This window comes from Thermobia domestica, chromosome 1 (assembly GCF_964235325.1).
Source record: "Thermobia domestica chromosome 1, izTheDome1.hap1.1, whole genome shotgun sequence".
Classification (NCBI taxonomy): Eukaryota; Metazoa; Arthropoda; class Insecta; order Zygentoma; family Lepismatidae; genus Thermobia; species Thermobia domestica.
Window position 1 is genome coordinate 270,141,847 of NC_137454.1, and position 13,760 is coordinate 270,155,606.

At 37.2% G+C, this 13,760-nt stretch overlaps 1 protein-coding gene across 1 annotated transcript in view; it reads right to left on the reverse strand.

The window, feature by feature from the left end:
• The window catches only part of LOC145661049 (vesicular acetylcholine transporter-like), a 2,637,391-nt gene that overhangs the window by 1,616,572 nt on the left and 1,007,059 nt on the right, over positions 1 to 13,760 (reverse strand). The window lies entirely within an intron of this gene.

Below are 13,760 nucleotides of genomic sequence, written 5' to 3' on the forward strand. Positions count from 1 at the left end.
CTTACCTGCATTACTTGCACCTATTGTAGGAAGTGTGTTCTCCAGTATTTTGTTTAAACAATAAACATCATGGAACATAGCAAGAAGATGGTTTTAGTGCCACCAGAAATGCTTCAACGAATGCATGCATCATCATCCCGTGCGAGTGAAAATCGAGAATCAAATCTCGATCGTGAATTGCAATCTATATTGAATACATCGTATCCACGTGAGGATGAAAAATGGAATCAGCACAATAGAATATTACAGAAATATCTTTATGTGATACGTAAACAAGAAGAACCAATACCACTTACAATTACATCAATGAAACCTGATGGTGACGTCCCGAATGTTGACGATAGCACGAAACAAGAAATTTTAGCCGCAATACCACAAATGTATCGTATGAAAGCCGAACTACTATTAAAACAAGATGACGTTTAAAACAAGATGACGGAATTACGTAGGATCATAAAGGAACAGTTTACATCAACGATAATAAACTACATGGATCCAATATTGTAGATTTAATGTGCGATGTGACTCGACCGAGGAAACATTCTAATCCTCAAGGCTGGGAATTGTTTTGCAACTACCTTGCATCGTCAAACACACCTCAAAAATTGATTGGTAATCCACGAAGATTAAACTATATTGTCAAGCATAATAGTACAACAGCATCTGAAGGATCTGCACCACCAAAACCGGCACCTGAATTATTTTCTTCCGGAGATGATGATGATGTTTTAGAAGTCCGACCAAAAAGAAAACGTATCATTCCACAATGGTCAACATACAAACCATGAACAAAAAGTTGAAATCCATTTATTACAATCCAGCACATCCTGCATCATTTTCTTCAGCAAAGAAATTATGGCAAGCCACAGGAAAATCTATACCTCTAGCCAAAATAAAACTTTGGTTAAACAAACAACCTACCTACATGTTACATCGTCCTGTACGTCGCCGTTTCCGTAGAGATTTTTATCTTGTCAACAATATTGATGATCAATGGTAATGTGATTTAAATGATTTACAATCACTTCAAAACTATAATGACAATTACCGCTATATTCTTACAGTGATTGATGTGTTTAGTCGGTACGGGTGGGCTGTACCACTAAAATCAAAAAGCGCCGAGGATATAGTGAATGCATTTGATATGATTTTCCAGGACAGGAAACCAATTGTGCTACGTAGTGATCAAGGAACTGAATTTACCAACAAGACAGTACAAAAGTTTCTCAGGAAACAAAATGTGCAACATGTTACAACAAAGGATCCAGATATTAAAGCCAGCATCGCAGAAAGATTTAATCAGACATTGAAACATCGTATGTGGAAATACTTTACCAAATAACAAACATACAATTACATCAAAGTATTGCCTTTACTTGTAAAAGCATACAATGAAAGTCGGAATTCCAGTATTAAAATGGCACCTGCAAACGTTTCTCAGGACAATTTACTGGAGGTGTGGCATAACTTATACGACAAAAAGCTACAACGTTCAAAACAAGATACGGATTTGTATCCACGGGGAGCTAGGGGGACCGGGCTCCCCTGAACTTTGACTGCTTCCTAAAAGTTTCACAGTAGGATTGCAAATGAACTATAATATGGTGATGAAGTATAATATGATTGAGTTGGCCCCCCTGACTCCTACCGGGTCCTTCTAAATTTTTGGGCTGGCTATGGGCCTGCCAAAAAACGCAATAATCACATCGTGACCGCTGTTTTGAACGTCACCCAACAGATACTAATAAATGTAAAGCTAAGCCTTAACCTGATCCTGCTATACCTGATCTTGTTCGAATACTTTCTGTTAATACATCAGCTCCACTAGTAAATTCGTTTCACTATCGATTTACATAGCATCAGGAAGATATACTCCGTTTTCTCACCATTTCCTTATAGAACATTCGCCGATTTCTTCGCAACCATATTCTAACTCAAATTATGGCCGCAACCAAACTGGTGTTTAATTTACAACTTCATGCGAATTATTCCGAACCAACAGTGCATTTTCAAATCCAACCACTTGAAGTTTATGTTTAATATGGATAATTCTAACTAGACACTCTCAGTATCGTCATGAGTTACAACTTACTTTTTCTTAACAGACTATCGCTATTGAGGCACCAAATAATCTTCACACAACACCTCTAGAAAGAATGAATTGCCATATTTGCTCTTAATGAAACTCACCTTGCACCATATTTAACGTGTTGTATACAGAAATATATTTTCCTTCGCCGCGATGCTCCAAATGGTCCACGTCTGTACAGAGACACAGCCATGGGTATTCGGTACAATCTTCCTTATCGTGCATTTCCTGTCCCACCTGCACTTTACCTTCCCTAACACAACATCAGGACAGTGTATTTTAGAGGTCGCACAGTCACCTTTGTCACAATTTAGTATTGTCTAGACAAAGCTTTCAACTATGATTTCCTCATCTACATCGATTCCAATTTCCAGCACTACATTATGAAGGCCGATCTTAATTTTCATAGTCGATCACAACGTAAGAAAGACAACTTTCTAGATTTTGTTCGGAATGAAACAGGAATTGAATTTCACCATTTAACTAAACCTACACGTCCTATCACTAAGAATATAACCTGACGTAATGATAATCTCATCTTCTCTCTCTCAGTTCATCCGTATATCTGTGATCAATCCCATAGATAGCGACCATGTCCTCATCAAAGTTGAAGTGCACTGTTCTCCTAACCCTGAGCCTAAGCACCTTCCTCAGAAGGTCTACTTCTACCAAAGGGCAAATGGGACCAATATCGCTCCGATTTAGATATTGCAGCCACTATGCTCATTAAGCCTAGTACACAATATGAACTCGAACGAACAATCACTGCTCATACTACAGTCGTTTATGAGGTCAAAGGGCAAGGGCATGTTGTAAGGACATTCGTCAAATTGCTAGTGCGATAATTAACGAAACACGTAAAATAGATGGTTGTTATTTACATAGTCTATTTGTGTTATCATACAGCCCCTAAATCAATTTCTTTCTTTAATCTTGAAATACAGATGGTAATTCAATCTGTGATTTAAAATTACAGCATTTCCTCGTATAGTAGCTGTTATGATAGTACTTCGTACTTTACGTTATGCATACAGTAATATAATCGTTCAATTATTAATCTTGTACATTGCGAAAAAGGAGGGGAAATGAGTGAGACGTAAAGGAACTAGGACGAATCTAAAGTATTTTTTCCAAATTAGTCTCTCTGGAAGTCTGTGACCAGAAGTGTATCTGCTGTCATTTTCCCATAACGATGTATTGTAATAAACCTTTCTAGTGAAATACGAATCGCATCTTTATTAGAAGGAGAATACCTCAATTTGTCAGTATCGGAATTTCCTAATAATAACAACACTCCGCTACGCTACTTCCGCTGCCAGCCTGACGTCAATTCATGGTTCAATTTAATTATTTCAAAATAGGACAAGACCGTAACCATATTTATATCATCCGCATTAGTATTCGTGTAACAGCAAATTGCCGGGCAAAAAAAGTTAAATGCAAACAATTATAAATTTAACTAAGAACAATTTTAACCTATAGTGTACAACGAAACAAAGGCCTTTGCTAGCAACTATTATATCTAATTCGTAAGAGAAAAGTTACATCATTTTTAAGCCCTATATCATATAATATATATACAGCCAATATAAATAGTACGTAGCTTGTGTAGGCTTATACGTTACTTAAAAGTGACAAAATACATTTACCTGTCTTTTTAATCTGACGTTGTTTGAAAATATCTCCGTTTTCTTTATATGTTCAAAATTTAGAAAGGTTCTCACAGCAGAAAAGGTTAATGATAAAATGTTTTCAAACTTCGTGTTCAATATTATTTTAAGATACAGAAATGAGAAGCATATAAATCTACTTTGGCGGAAAACACGAAAATTACCAACTCTTTTGAAAAGGTATTTTTCTAGACTGAAAGGAAATTCTGTAGTTCGACGTAGAACTGAGATCTCTGCAAACAAAATATTTCATCAAATATTCCTAATAGTTCTCATACTTCTTATATCCACGCAGACATAAGACTTTTAGATATAACATTCGGACTCCATATAAATAAAGAAAACGGTGGAATTTATTTATCAAAAGAGACGAATTGGAACTCGTTTTGTAATAGAACAGCTCTATAACCTGTAAGAAGTCAATAGCAGTCAGTTGAGCTCGTGTTCCCGAGTTGTTAACATCGTGAGTGATGTTGTTCCGCTGGAGTGCCTGATATCGTTACTCCTACATTCTTTGGAAACACTTGTGATTCTTTTCCCAAGTTTGGTGCTTTTTGTGTTATTGGTGCATAGCAACTTCTTAATAAAGTGTTTTACTGCTTAACAGTTTGTTATAATATGGAATGTTAGAAGGATTTGAAATTTCAATTCGCATTTGACCGAATACATAGAAGAGTCAAACCTAGTGCTAGCCAAGTTACCAGCGGTTGGAAGATAAGTTCCCTACTATATTTGATAACATTTGTGCGCTCCAGTTACATGTGGAATCATATACCATATATATTAAGTTTACATATCATATATAAGATTTACAATTATATGAACATTTTTCTGCAATAGCTCGTTCTTCTATTGAATTCATTCACTAAAATGGGGATTATATCACAGTCTGGATTGTAGCCGCTGCTGACTCGATTCGATTGGCGTGTATACAATTTTCCTTTACGAGGCCCTTTATCATTACTAGAAGAGCATTTGAGCAGTTATGGTAAAGTGCACAAAAGGGAACCGCAGTTTTGGAGTGCCCCGTTTCCCGCTGACATACACAGCCGTGTCCGTATTGTTCATATTGAAATACATAAACATATACCGTCTCGTATCATGGTTGTAAAGTGTGTGTGCCTTACGAAGGGCAGCCTGTTACTTGTTTCCGCTGTCAGTCAAATTTTCGCACTATTGCCAGGTGTCCTCTAAAGAACGCAAAACCAGGTACAGACGCCTCTACACTTGAGAGAGATCGGAAAAATGTAACATTGTTTTCCTACTTCACGATCCCGTCTAGAGTTCATCAGGGTTGCCTTCTTTGACTGATAAAGTTTTCCGCTTCAGTGCGAGCCAACCAGTGAATTTGTCCATAATACATAATGCGCTAATTACCGAAGATTCCGAAGTGAACCCGGCACCCCAGCCTTTACAGGATACGCCTGTGGATGTCATGGATCTTGATCCGTAGGCGGAGGAAGTTTTTGACTGGTTCTTTACCTGAGTTACAAGACAATACTGCCCCGTCTCCAGCTGAACATCCCGTTACATAGTGCAATCTGATCATTGTTCTCAGCAAAAAAGAAGGAAAGTTGCTAGAACTACGCTAAAAATTATCAGTGCGTCCTCGACGTCCACGGGGCGGATCAAACAGAGACTTGAGAATTACGCACACTACACCGCGCAATATCTGATTTAGAACTTCCCTTAACCTTCACACCTGTTTCTCAGGTTTTCGTCAACATTTTATGTTATATTGTTGTTTATTGCTGTGTTTTGTTCTCGTAAAGGGAGTTTTCCAGTTACTGCTATATTAGTTAGAAAATACGTAAATTCACTTCAGTATTCATGGGAACGATCCCCTTTCACCTTTGTAAGTTTTTTTCTATTTGTTTTCATTATGCGAGATCTTAGAATGCTAACAGTAAATACCTTTAAGTTATTATCTCTTAACCCCGTACCGCATGCCGTATCATACATGGCACATCCCCTTTTTTTTCCCTTTAGCTTTTGTGTAATTTATCAAAAGCGCCAAATGACTGTTTCTTCTGCTGTGTGAGATATTGACGTGTACGAATAAGAGACATTGGTGTCATCTGGCATGTAATCTGTGAGTTGTATTAGGCGGGGAAGCGTTGATATGTGGTTTTTGTGAAGCAGTGGATTTTTATAAGTGAAAATAATTTTTTGGCGTAACACTGTGGGCACTTTTCCAAACAAAAAATATTACATTCAAGATAAGTATTTTGAGGTGTATTTCCAACAATACGATATCCATTTTGTATGTTCGCATTGGAGGAATGTGGAGAAAAACGTATGGGCCATACATGCCACACCATGCGTTTACAAGTAGGTACTTTTATATTCTTGAATTGCCGAAGTGACAACTACCATAGTCATTCTGCAATTATGTTACAACAATGGATCCAGGGCTCTTCTTATGATGGACATTCATCAGTAGCTGTTAGAGACGTTCCAAATGGTGAAGACAATGAATTATTAGATTTGTCCAAAGTGAATCAGCACTAGATCCAAGAAAATACCAATATTTTGCTACCGGACTTGGATGAAGATTCTGTTGCTCCTTCTTCTGAGAAAATCGTCATACCAATTCTGATGATGCAATAAATTCAGATGTTGATGATGTCCCTCTCTGTCTCATAAATAATTCTCAGGAAAGGAGGTCTACGTCATCGAGCGATTTGAAAAACATCAAGCAGGGACATAGAAACATGGAAAAGTCCCAAGAAGATGTAAAATTTCAAGTACCTCAGGACTTACCTGAAGAAATAAAACAGTTATAAACGCCTATCGAATATTTCAATTACTTTTTCATTGATGAGATTCTTTGTTACTCAGTTGAACAGTCAAAGCTATATTCAACGCAAGTTCGGCCAACAAATGACTACAAATAAACTTAAACAGCTTATTGTGTGGTTTTCTACATGTCGATTATTTAACTTGGAGCTACTAGACATTATTGGAACGGAAGGCTTGGTCATTATGCGGTAAATCAGGTGATGAGTTATGATCGGTTTAAAGAGATCAAATGATTTATTCACTTCAATGCCAATTCAACTTTTATTCCTGCAGGAGAACTTGCCCATAGCATACTTCATAAGATTAGGCCTTTTCCTCAACAGATGCAAGAACGTCTGGAAGAAGTCTCCAAAGAAGAATTCTTGGCAGTGAATGAGCAAATCACTCTTATAAAATGCAGATCATCGATAAAACAATATAACGCAAAGAAATTTCATAATTGGGGTCATAAAACATTTGTTCTGAGTGGAATTTCAGGTTTCAGTTGTGTTTTCGAAATATTTACTGGGGCTTAAACTAATGTTCCTACTGCAGCTCAGACTTAGGCGATAGTAGTAATGTTGATGTTTAGTTCACTCAGTCTGTACCTTGAAATATAATCCACAAAATATTCTTCGAAATTGGTTTACAGGTGTACCCTTAGAATTGTATCCCTGCGCACTTCTAGTAAAATTTACCTTATTGAATAGTGTGCCATATATGGCACGTACTTATTTCTCGTTGCAGTTAAGTGAAAAATCTATTATTGAAGTTTTAATTCATTTTTCGAGTTCCCATATCAAGATTTCCAATACTGATTATTTTTTCGCTAAAAGAAAAAAATCATGCAGAAAGGGGTTAATATTCATCGTAAATATTCCAATCATAATAAGACCACTCTTAAACAGTTTATAGAGAGCTGACTGGCAGATGTTTACTTTCTACAAGAATTAAGTTCTCTCTTATCATCGTTGGGGTTTCTTACAGATTATCAGGCTATTATTAATCGTGACTAAAAGACGGAGTCGCGCTTTTGATTCGGAATGATTTCAGTTATGATCATGTTGAGTTAGCACCTGAAGGACTAGCTGTACATTGTTATATGTAGAACATTGGTCTCATAGTATTATGGGTCATTGTAGCTTTTTACATACAAGAAAGACGAATGAGTTTTATGCAAATACCATCCCCTCCTTACGTCCCCGGGATTCTTTATTGTATAATTAAAGGCAATTTCAATGCTGTTGTAGATCCCCGGGATTCTCTGATACCTACCACGCCTTGTCCTACTTCGTCAGATCTTATTCGCGTTCTAAAGTTAGTAGACTTGTGTCAAACTTTATTTGTGTCAAACTCACAGCATGCTTTTACCCAATGTGCTGCCAATACTAAGATTCGCCTAGATCACGCCTATATCTCAGAGAGTTTATACACTGTGGTGAAACAACTTATTATACTTCCAGTAGCGATGTCTGACCATGTCGCTATTGAAGTAGCTTTCAAACTACTCTTCTTGCTACCGCCAGACCACGGCCGTTCATCTTAGAAATTAACACTAAAATCATGTATCACGCGGACGATGTGGCGAAATTCTCTCGCGATTTACCTTACTGGTGCAGCATGCAGCAGTATTACCCCACTGTGATTTACTGGTGGATTAACTTACCAAACCTAAACTGCACAGCTTCTTTCAATAGCAAGAGCGGGTTGCGAGGGAAGACGACCACCATTTACATGAATTTCTATACCAAGCTCTCCGCGAAGTTTGGAACTCTCTACCTTCCCTTGATAATCTTGTGTGCATTGAAGGCATCAAACACGATTCAAAACGGTTTATTCCCATACTTCGATCAATGAGTAGTTATCGGACTACTTTTATCATAATTTGGCAGAGGAGACTATAAATATTTATCATGTTGATTTGATTTTACAACTGCACTCTACCGTCTTTCACTCTCTCGTTCTGGGAGATGGGACGACCACTACTGATTCTACGTAGATTTCACGTGAGTCACGCGCTACTATACAGATTTTGGGAATGAATGTCCCATAGACCGCACATATGCCCCGGAGTTTCTATCCAAGTTTTCTTGCCTTCTCACGGATGACGAGTGTCAGATATTGCTCAATGCTATTACCGAGGGGGCAATTTTCACAGTCCTCCGGCGGACAAAGGGTCGCAGAGGCTCCGGAGAAGATGGTTTAAATATCCAGTTTTTTAAACAACATTGGTCTCACTTCAGTCCCTATCTTACCGCCTTATTCAATGCTTTGCTAAGAGGCGAAACACTGTGTCGCAATATTGCCATTTTAGTCTTCATTCCGAAATCTCTCGCATCACATTGTGTTCAGGATTATAAACCTATTTCTTTATTGCATGTCAATCTTAACACTACTACCGGAACCCTATAAATATTTACGCTAACCGAAACCCGCAGTTTGTGAGGCCTCATGTTGAAAATTTGTAGTTTTACCATTGATACTGTCGTGCAGTAGAGTTAGCACATAATATTACCTAAGTAACCAAGCTTTATTCTTTGTAATAATAAATATCTTTATTATCTACGTACAACAGTTTACATAAATACATAAACCTTTTGGTATTCTTCTAACTGGTAGCTATATATATATAACATATCCTATGCTAAGCTATACTAACCAGTTACAAGAATACTTCTTAGGTTAGTTTTTTAAGTTAAGCTATAGCTATAGGTCGGTCGGTCACCAGATACAAAATTACCCAACATTTTAAACGCATAAAATATTTTGGAAAATAATGAGAAACAGTATGATATATTTTAAAAAATAAATCCAAATGTACAATTATAAGAAACTGTATAATTATAGTCATTACACATTACACATTAGTTTACAGAAATAAAACTGCAGTTACACATTTTTGTTCCTAAAAAGTCAATTGTCAGAAAAAAGTTCTTGGTTTTCTCCTACTCTTCCACAATGTTTTTTGGAAGCCTCACACTAACCTTACTGCTACATTCAAGACAAATATGCTGCTTGCACATGATACACTTGTATGTTGTTTTGCGTTTTCTCGCTGGTGGACATTTTGAACAAGTTTTGCTTCTCCCTAAACGATCGCTGGGATCTACCTTCTCACTCGGATCTGCTTCCTCGTCTTGTCGTTGTTGTTCCTGTAGCAGGATCTTCCTTATATTTTCTTTCAAATCTCTTTGAAGGCTTGGAATAGTAAGTCTTCAACGAAGTTGGGGAATTATGAGGTCAAATGAAAGTTGTTTGACAAAATCAAATCGCGTCATTATGGGTGCCTTTGTATGACATATACAAAATAAAAGCATTCACAGAAGCAATGTTCAATATTTTCTAAAACAGAGCCAGAGACCAGCACCTTGCTCTTCGGCTGGAAGAAAAGACTGCACATTTCATATCTAGAAGATCGACTCCAGCTTTCGTTCTTTTGTAATAACATAATTTCAGGCTTCTGCTTTTCATCATTAGTTCAAAAACTATGGCGCATTGTTGATGCAAGAACAACTGCTCTGCTCTTCTTTGGTACAAAACTTAGCAATGTGGTTTTATTTCTGAAACCATAGAGTGACGATCTTTCTTCTCGATTTGGATTTGGAAGAAACTATTGTGGAATGAATTTCTGTCTTTCTTAATGGTACCGACGTAGGTCAGTTTTCGTTTTCTGAGGTTCATCGAGAACCTCCACACATGAAAACCAGTTATGAGCTGTGACATTTCTGTTACTGGACGCAATTGTCTTGCACAATTTGATAACTGCTTGACATGGTATACTGAGAGCTTTTTACTTGTTCACTTTCACCAGTGCCGTCACTGCTTCTCTCCGTGTAAATCTAAGCATTTATGAGGTACGATGTTTAGAATCACACAAACAAATGCCTTTTATTCCATATTTTTGGGTTTTATTGGGCAAGTAAACCCTAAACACACATCTACCTCGAAAAGGCACTAACATTTCATCAACTGTTACATTTGGTGATGCAGAATACACACTCTGGCTATTTGAAATAAACTGTTCAAACAGTAGCGATATAGGTGTAGCTTTTACCACCTCTCTTCTCGCAGGGCGTATTGTGACGTCGTCGAATCTCAAACACATCAGCAAAATCTCAAAACGTTTTTCAGACATTGTTGTCGAAAATATGGGTAGGCTAAAACAGTATTTGTAAATAAAGAGTTTATTTTTTTCGTCGTTTGAACTCAAAATTGAAGACAATAACTCCAAACCAATTACGGCATTAATTTCTTTGATACCAGTGTCTCTGTAGTTACTGTTTTGTCTTAGCTGATAATCCAGCTCTTACTTTAGCTAGCTTTACATTTGTATTTCTTACGATTGAATCCATCATAGTAGGATCGAACAATATACCCCAAACTTCTGTGCTTGCCGGTTTGTTGCCGAGAGTCTTTGCACATCCTTTGGTGCCAGGCAAGGTGCGGATTATGTTCCTAGCAGGAATTCTGACGTTTCCTGTTGGTTCTCTACTACCCCAGGCATTTGGAGGGCCAATTTCTATTTTCTTCATTCTTTCCAAAAAGAAATGTTCTTCCGTATTCTGTGCAGAAAATTTTCTACAACAGATTGCCGTACCTCACCTTCCAAAGAAGCTTCTTCGTCTTCTTCTTTTTCTTCTACTTCGGCTTCCTGATTTGTAGATTCGTTTTGGCCTTTTTTGTTCGTTAGATAAAAGAAAGTCTGGATCTTCATCTGAATCGTACAAAACACTGTCACTGTCTGAGTCATCAGCACCTACTTCCATCAATAACTCACGGATTTGGTCAGAAAAATCTGGGTCACGTGGATCCAATTTCCTTCTTGGGTTCCGTGGTAGATTTGGTTCACTCATTTTGTAAAGATAGTAGGTTTTCACTCAGTATGTTTAGATTTGTGCTTGAGATGACTATCAGCGACCTTTCATTGAATTCCTTCCGTCTTGGTCTACAAATGAGATCCAGTGAAATTCCTTCTGCTCAGACACACAGAATTAGCGTTTCAGTTCAGTCCTCTCATTCAATAACTATTGGCAACAAAGACATGAACATACTTTACCTTGTAATGAGTCTAAGCGCCGTGTGAGCCTCACGTCACTTCTTTGATGATCCTAGGTGTCTCATTTATGTTCCACCGTACTCACCTTTTTGAGGAGATTTGGACCTGTAGTTGCTACAGATTCGCCAGTTATTCTTTTGCCAGAATTTCTGTAGCATTCATTTAATTCATCGTATTCACTTTATTGAGATTTACATTGCTCCCAAACTGTGGTATCTGGCCCAAGTTTTCCCATTACCGGAATTGTTCGCTAAACGGTTTGACTCTTAATTCCTATGGAATATTTTTGGCGTGGCTTCTTTTCTCGCACTCCGCGTACGGAGCTACATCTCCCCCCTTCGCTGAGTGGGTTGGGTCTTGTCCATCTCAGAAACTCAGTTTCTTATATACAGGTTGAATGGTTTCAAGTCGTTCATCAGCTGGTCCTCACGCGCGCTCGTTTATTTGAGCTTAATCATGTTCCTGATCGGCTGTGTAATCTGCGGCGGATCCGTAGAATCAGGTGTGGGTACTTCAGCAATTTGGAAGTGTCTTGTCGTCCTTTTTAGAACTGATTTGTCGACGATGTCCACACAAGTTCACAGTATCAATTTTTTTGTTTGTTTCGTTATTACCCACAGACTAAACATCAAGCTGTTTTCTATTGTTTCGTTCTATATCGAGCGACATGTGCCTTTGTTGGATGCTCTCACCTACTTGGATCTTTTAAAAATTACTCGTCGGAACCTTTTTTCCTTTGAGTTGGATAGAAGTATTTCAGTCAGTCTTTAGAAGTAGTGTTGCAGTAAGCTCCTTCTTTCTTGTAATCATGAATAAAAAACACGAGGCCAGATACAATTTATGTATGTTTATTCTTTCGTTTTTACTTTAATTTTGGCTATTGTTGTTGTCAATTTCGTTTGTTTTAGTATGTAAGAACTATTGTAGTGTAATTAAACCCAGAGTAAGACCATTTCTTGTATACCTATTTGTATAAAGACAAGCATATGAACAATAAAACAAGAAAGTAGCGCAGTTAGTTAGCACGATAACATAAAATAAATTAACAAAAATGAATGAAGGAGCTTCGGGACCGTCCGAAGATATATCTTTTATTATTATAATTGCTTTTTGTATGTGATAAAGGTAAACTACAACATATGTTTAAAACTCATCACGATATCAAAGTAACAAAAAGGCCATTCTTTGCCTCTGTTACTGTTCTTCATTTTTGTTCGCAAAGATTTTGTAATTATTTTCTGTATACTCATTGGCACATAAAGGAAGCTTTCTAGTAAATTCTATTTGTTAAAAGCAGTAATTCAGGGAATTGTATGATAGATTTTCACATTACTTATTGTCTCGAAAATTATGATTGTCTACTCCCGTGGCATCACTTGTTAATTAAATGCACTATAGAGCTTTACCCTCTTTCTATGTGTTTCATTAATGGTTTCCCTATTAAATGTTTAAATTTATATGTAAACATTTATTGAGGTGAAAGTTTTATAATACATTTTAATTAAGTAATGGCACTTCAAGACGAGACAGTCCTAATTTTCGAAACAAGGCAGTATTTCGACTAGACAAGTCGAGATTTTTAACTGTCTAGTGATGCCACAAGACAAGATATATCTTGTGTATCGTCTCGATAGCGAGCGGAGACTGCGAGACGAGAGGCACAAAATGTTCAATACGAGATGCTGTTTGCACGACACGAAACAAGATAGGCTAAATCTCGTCTGGTCTCGTGTTGTGACAACTATTAAATTATGTAACTTTGCCTTAGGAAAACTTTAAGTATCAATAACCGTCGAAAGCCTTTCATTAAATGAAAAAGTAGTGAACTCCTGACGCATATCTCATTTCGAACACTGAATGTAGTTATTCACTAACAATTACATAAATATTGCTTTAAACTGAAAATGGGAGTATTTTCACCGAAATTAAAGAGTCGGTTACTGAATTCTCTAAGTCTATGCGCGTGATGGTGTTTCTATTATTTGGTAATTTTTCAATTTTGAGCCCTTCACTCGATAGATCATCAAAAACTATCTGAAAGAAGTAATGAAATTTTTCAGGTCATTCTTACCATCCGATTCCCGGAGATTTAAGGAGCCATATCTCCGGAATCGTAAGTCATTGAGATATCATATTGGTATTGATCATACGTTAGAGGATGGTT